This window comes from Triticum aestivum, chromosome 2B, assembly GCF_018294505.1.
Source record: "Triticum aestivum cultivar Chinese Spring chromosome 2B, IWGSC CS RefSeq v2.1, whole genome shotgun sequence".
In the NCBI taxonomy this organism is placed as follows: domain Eukaryota; kingdom Viridiplantae; phylum Streptophyta; class Magnoliopsida; order Poales; family Poaceae; genus Triticum; species Triticum aestivum.
Window position 1 is genome coordinate 788,558,015 of NC_057798.1, and position 7,046 is coordinate 788,565,060.

Genomic DNA, 7,046 nt, shown 5'->3' on the forward strand with positions numbered 1-7,046 from the left:
AGTGAGAGGGTTGCTCTTCACTCAGTAGGATTTTCATAACTTAGGCGAGTGCGAGGTCGCAGCTAAGCCTCCGAGTGAGAGGATCGCTCTTCACTCGGTAGGATTTTGATAAACTTAGGCGAGCGCGAGGTCGCAGCTAAGCCTCCGAGTGAGAGGATCGCTCTTCACTCGGTAGGATTTTCACAACTTAGGCGAGCACGAGGTCGCAGCTAAGCCTCCGAGTGAGAGGATCGCTCTTCACTCGGTAGGATTTTCACAACTTAGGCGAGTGCTTGGACTGCAGCTAAGCCTCCGAGTGAGAGTCTGGCTCACCACTCGGTAGGATTTTGATAAACTTAGGCGAGTCCTTGGACTGCAGCTAAGCCCCCGAGTGGAAGGCTGGCTTACCACTCGGTAGGATTTTGATAAACTTAGGCGAAACGGATTCGCAGCTAAGCCTCCGAGTGGGAGTCTGGCTCACCACTCGGTAGGATTTTTACAAACTTAGGCGAAACGGATTCGCGGCTAAGTCACCCACTGAGGGGGAGTTTTTATGTGGACAAAAATAAAAAGTGATGACACTGTTATTTCTAAACCCATGAACTACAGAAGTACTTTATTGCAACTCATCCGAGTGATAAAACTTAAGTGTAAAATGGGCGGAGTAGCTCCGCGTTCCAAGCTCGGGGCTCGTCGATATTATGCTCGACGTTGTAAAGACGGTACGCCCCGTTGTGGAGAACCTTGGTGACGATGAAGGGGCCTTCCCAAGAAGGAGCTAGCTTGTGTGGTTTGTGCTGATCCACTCGGAGAACCAAATCCCCTTCCTGGAAGGCTCGACCTCTCACATTTCGGGCGTGGAAACGGCGCAGATCTTGTTGGTAGATGGTCGACCGGATCAGAGCCATCTCCCTTTCTTCCTCTAAAAGGTCGACTGCGTCCTGCCGCGCTTGTTCAGCTTCTGCTTCGTTGTAAATTTCGACTCGAGGAGCATTGTGGAGAAGATCACTCGGCAAGACTGCTTCGGCTCCATAGACCAAGAAGAATGGAGTTCTTCCGGTCGACCGATTGGGCGTGGTCCGCAGTCCCCATAGTACAGATGGAAGTTCGTCGACCCAAGCTCCAGCTGCGTGTTTGAGATCACGCATCAGTCGCGGCTTCAGTCCCTTGAGAATCAGTCCATTAGCTCGCTCTGCTTGCCCATTCGACTGCGGATGGGCGACTGATGCGTAGTCGACCCGTGTGCCCTGGGAGTTGCAGAAGGTTCTGAATTCCTCTGAGTCAAAGTTCGACCCATTATCCGTAATGATGCTGTGCTGGACTCCATATCTGAATATTAGTTCCCTGATGAAGCTAACATCAGTACCGGTGTCGAGGCTCTTGATTGGTTTAGCCTCGATCCACTTGGTGAACTTGTCGACTGCCACCAGTACATGCGTGAAGCCACTTCGTCCTGTTCTCAAAGGGCCGACCATGTCCAGCCCCCAAACTGCAAAAGGCCAGACGAGTGGGATGGTCTTCAAAGCTGACGCAGGTTTGTGCGACATATTCGAGTAGAACTGACATCCCTCGCACTTATCCACTATCTCCTTTGCCATCTCATTCGCCTTGGGCCAGTAAAATCCGGCTCGGTATGCTTTGGCCACGATGGTCCGGGAGGACGCATGATGACCACAGGTCCCCGAGTGAATATCATTGAGGATGAGTCGACCTTCTTCTGGTGTTATGCACTTCTGACCGACTCCAGTCGTGCTCTCTCTGTATAATTGTCCTTTGATGACGGTGAAGGCCTTAGATCGACGGACGATCTGTCGAGCCTCTTCCTCATCCTCCGGAAGCTCTTTCCTCAAGATATATGCGACATACGGAATCGTCCAGTCGGGAATGACTACCAAAACCTCCATGATCAAGTCGACCACTACTGGGACTTCAACTTCAGTCGGATCTGTGGCACTCTTGGGCTGCGGAGTTTCTTCGGTGAAAGGATCTTCTTTGACTGACGGAGTGTGTATATGCTCCAAGAACACACCACTCGGAATGGCTTCTCTCTTGGAACCTATCTTTGCTAGATCATCAGCTGCTTGATTTTTCAGTCGGGGTATATGATGGAGCTCCAACCCCTCGAACTTTTTCTCCAGCTTCCTCACTGCACTGCAGTATCCAGTCATGGCTGGGCTTCTCACGTCCCACTCTTCCATCACCTGATTGACCACTAAATCCGAGTCGCCATAGACCATTAGGCGACGGACGCCGAGTGAAATGGCCATGCGCAACCCATATAGGAGGGCCTCATATTCTGCCTCATTGTTGGAGGAATCAAAGTGAATCTGGAGCACATATCTGAGCTTATCTCCTCTGGGGGAAACCAGGACAACCCCAGCACCGGAACCATTCAACATCTTAGAACCATCGAAAAACATGGTCCAATGCTTCGAGTGAACTTCAGTCGGCTGCTGCTGTTCGATCCACTCGGCGAGGAAATCTGCTATTGCCTGGGACTTAATGGCTTTCTTTGCCTCAAACTTGATATCAAGGGGAAGAAGTTCAATCGCCCATTTGGCCACTCGACCAGTTGCATCTCTGTTGTGCAAAATCTCTGATAGTGGAGCGTCGCTGACGACTGTGATTGAATGGTCAGAGAAATAATGAGCAACCTTCTTTGTGGTCATGTATATTCCATACACAAGCTTCTGATAATGAGGATATCTCTGCTTGGATGGAGTCAAGACTTCAGACAAATAATACACTGGGCGCTGAACTTTGAGAGCTTTTCCTTCTTCTTCCCGCTCGACCGTTAGCACAGTACTGACGACTTGTCCTGTGGCTGCGATGTAGAGCAACAGAGGCTCTTTGCTGATTGGAGCAGCAAGCACCGGCTGGGTGGAGAGCAGAGATTTTAGCTCGGCAAACGCTGCATCAGCTTCTGGAGTCCACTCGAACTTGTCAGCCTTCTTCATCAGTCGGTAAAGAGGCAATGCCTTTTCACCGAGTCGTGAGATGAATCGACTCAATGCGGCCAAGCATCCAGTAAGCTTCTGGACATCGTGCACTCGCACAGGGCGTTTCATTCGGAGAATAGTGCCAATCTTTTCTGGGTTGGCGTCGATTCCCCGTTCGGAAACGAGAAAACCGAGTAACTTGCCACCAGGAACTCCAAATGTGCACTTTGATGGATTGAGCTTGATATCATACCTTCTGAGGTTGGCAAATGTTTCGGCGAGGTCAGCGAGCAGGTCGGAACCTTTTCGTGACTTGACAACAATATCATCCATATAAGCTTCCACATTCCGACTGATTTGAGTGAGTAGACACTTCTGGATCATTCGCATAAATGTGGCTCCGGCATTCTTGAGGCCGAATGGCATGGTGATATAGCAGAAGCACCCGAATGGAGTGATGAAAGCTGTTTTTACTTCATCGGGCCCATACAAACGGATCTGGTGGTACCCGGAGTAAGCATCTAAAAAAGACAACCTCTCGCATCCCGCGGTCGAGTCAACAATTTGATCTATGCGAGGGAGAGGAAAGTGATCTTTCGGGCAGGCCCGGTTGATGTGCTTGAAATCAATGCACATTCGGAGCGACTTGTCCTTCTTAGGAACCATGACGACATTAGCGAGCCACTCGGAGTGGAATATCTCTCGGATAAATCCTGCCGCCAACAGTCGAGCCACTTCTTCACCGATGGCCTTTCTCTTCTGGACGGCGGACCGCCGAAGATGTTCTTTGACTGGCTTTGCAGACGAGTCGACTCTTAGGCGATGCTCAGCCAGTCCCCTGGGAACACCTGGCATGTCAGCGGGCTTCCATGCAAAAATGTCCCAGTTCTCACGGAGGAACTGGATGAGCGCTTCTTCCTATTTTGGGTCGAGTGTTGTGGAGATGCGGGTCGGAGCTGCTTCGGGGGTCGGTCGGGTGAATGTGAACAGGCTTCGTCCCACCGGACGACTGGAATGCAGATTCTGTGGCGGGCTTCTTGGATCGCAGCAAGTCACTCGGATCTGCGTTTTGCTTGTATTCTTCGAACTCGACCGCTGTCACTTGGGAATCGGCAATTTTGGAGCCCTTCTGAAAGCACTCCTCCGCCTTTTTCCTATCGCCGGTGACAGTGATCACACCTTTGGGACCGGGCATCTTCAATTTGAGGTACACGTAACATGGTCGAGCCATGAACCGTGCATAGGCTGGTCTCCCCAAAATGGCATGATATGCACTTTGAAAATCCACGACCTCAAACGTCAACTTTTCTTTGCGAAAATGCTTTGAATCGCCAAACACTACGTCCAAAGCTATCTGGCCGAGTGACTCGGCCTTCTTCCCTGGTATAACTCCATGAAAGCTCATGTTACTAGTGCTCAGTCGGGACATCGGAATGCCCATACCTTTCAGTGTGTCTGCATACAGTAAGTTCAGCCCACTTCCACCATCCATCAGCACCTTTGTCAGTCGAGTGCCTTCGACAACTGGATCGACCACCAAAGCTTGCCTCCCGGGGGTGGCAATATGAGTCGGGTGATCAGATTGGTCGAATGTGATGGGTGTTTGAGACCACTTCAGATAATTTGCCTTTGCTGGGGCAACCATGTTCACCTCTCGGTTAATCACTTTCAGTCGACTTCTGCTTTCCACATCCGCAAAGATCATCAGAGTGGAGTTGATATGCGGATATCCTCCCTCACTGTCCTCTTTGTCTTCGGCTTTGTCCGACTCCTTCTCCTTGTCCTTAGACTGTTTTCCCTGAAACTGCTGGATCAGGAGTCGACATTGGCGAGTGGTGTGCTCTGGGTAAATGATATTCCCCTCTTCATCTTTCTTTGTGTGGATGTGGCACGGCATATCCATCACGTCGTTCCCTTCTTTATCCTTCACCTTCTTGGGGTTCCAGGATCCTTTAGGTTTCCCCTTAGACTTTCCTTGAGTTACGGCCAGAGCCTCTCCAGGAGCTGCCGGTTCAGCTTTCCGCTTCTGTTTCCGACTGGTATTTCCTTTTTCCGACTGACTCGGCTTGTGCTTGCCGCTTCGGAGTCGGTCTTCTTCTTCGCCGTTGGCGTACTTGGTAGCAATCTCCATCATCCGACTCAAGGTCATGTCACCGGTTCGACCAAATTTTAAACTCAGTTCTCTGTTCTTGACACCATCTTTGAAGGCGCATACTGCCTGATGGTCAGAGACATTTTCCACAGTGTGGTGCAAAGTGATCCACCTCTGAATATACTCTCTGAGAGTCTCATTGGTTTTCTGCACGCAGACTTGCAACTCTGTCAATCCCGCTGGTCGCTTGCAAGTCCCTTCGAACGTTCTGACGAACACTCGGGACAGATCTTCCCAAGTGTAAATGCTGCTAGGAGGCAATTGAGTCAACCATGCCCTGGCAGAACCTTCCAACATGAGGGGCAAATGCTTCATGGCCACCTCGTCGTTCCCACCGCTGATCTGAACTGCCACTCGGTAGTCTTCAAGCCAAGTTTCAGGCTTAGACTCACCAGTGAACTTGCTGACTCCTGTTGCCAACCTGAAATTGGGGGGGATAACTGCGGCTCTGATAGCTCTGCTGAAACATTCAGGACCAGAAACATGTACTCGACTGCTCGTGGGCACATCTCTGTCGAGTGCGCCTCGATGGGCTCTGTTCCGGTCGACCAACCCTTGCACGATAATGGATCGCGCGTCGAAGCCTGGCTCTCTGGGGTCAACTGGAACCCTACGCCCTGTACTGTACTGACGCCTATCATCTGGCTGCCGAGGAGCGTAAGACCCACCCCTCGGAGGGGAATAGGGCACTCGACGCCTATCATCTCGGTCGAGTCTGTCGCCATATTGATCTCGCCGATTCTCACGCCCTTCGCGCCGCGGAGGCGATCTGGGGCTGTGAGCCGACTGAACCGTATTCACAGTGACAGATCGACTGTGAATTCTGTTGCGCGACTGAGACACGGCTGAATTCTGATCTCCTGCTGCCCGGAGCAGATCCCTGATCTGCAGCAAACCTCTGCCAGCTTCTGACTGCGAAGGCTGAATGGACTCTGCTATACGGGTCGCAGCTGCTAAATTCTGAATTGGGGTTCGATATACCTGAGTCGGCGGGAAGAGTTGACGTCGACTGGTGTCGGGAACTCGTTGCCGCGCGCGCTCGTCGAGTGCTCGCTGAAGGTTCTCCAGTCGAGTGCGCTCGGCCAAATTGGCCAGACGCGCCTCCTCCAAGGCACGAGCTTCGGGGGTTTCTCCTGCGATGGGAATACGCAGGGGATCCTCGTTCCTGCGGCGAAGCTCTTCTCTTTGCAGAGAGTCGAGTGGCTCGGGCCGGTACTCTTCGTAGCCTCGTGCAGGGTCGCCGCCGTCGCCTGCTCCACCACCACGGGCGAAGCCAGGAGGACTGTGGGGCCCGTCGACCATCAAGATTTCCGCCGCTGGATCACTGCTTCCGCACTCGGATGCAGTCTCTCCGGAGCCAGTCGACTGATCGAACAAGCCGTAAAGAGATTCGTTGGGCTCGATTGCCGCAACTTGTGTAGTGGCCGACTGGCGAACCACCGCGTGACTCACCCATTGCTGAAGCCTCGACCGGCCTGAGCGCTTGCGCTGGCGGGAGACCGGGAGGGTGGAAGATGGAGGAGCCGACCGATACTGGGTCGATGGTTGCCGCAGCAGAACGCCGCGGACACATGCGCGAAAATGCGTCGCACCGCGGACGGGGAGCGCATCAACGTCGAGTGGAGCCTCCTGGAGCCATGCGGAGTCATCGGCGATGAAGGTGAGAGTGCCGAGACGGATCTCTTGACCCTCGACCAAAACTCCAGCAGACACCATGATGAAAGTACTCGGAAGAATCGCAACTTCTCCACAAAATCGCTAAAACACCTGCCCCACGGTGGGCGCCAACTGTCGTGGTTCTAAGCCTGACAGTAGAGTGGGGGGTAGGTATGGAGAGGCAAGGTCCTAGCTATGGAGAGGTTGTAAGCACAAAGGATGTACGAGTTCAGGCCCTTCTCGGAAGAAGTAACAGCCCTACGTCTCGGAGCCCGGAGGCGGTCGAGTGGATTATGAATGTATGGATTACAAGGTGCCGA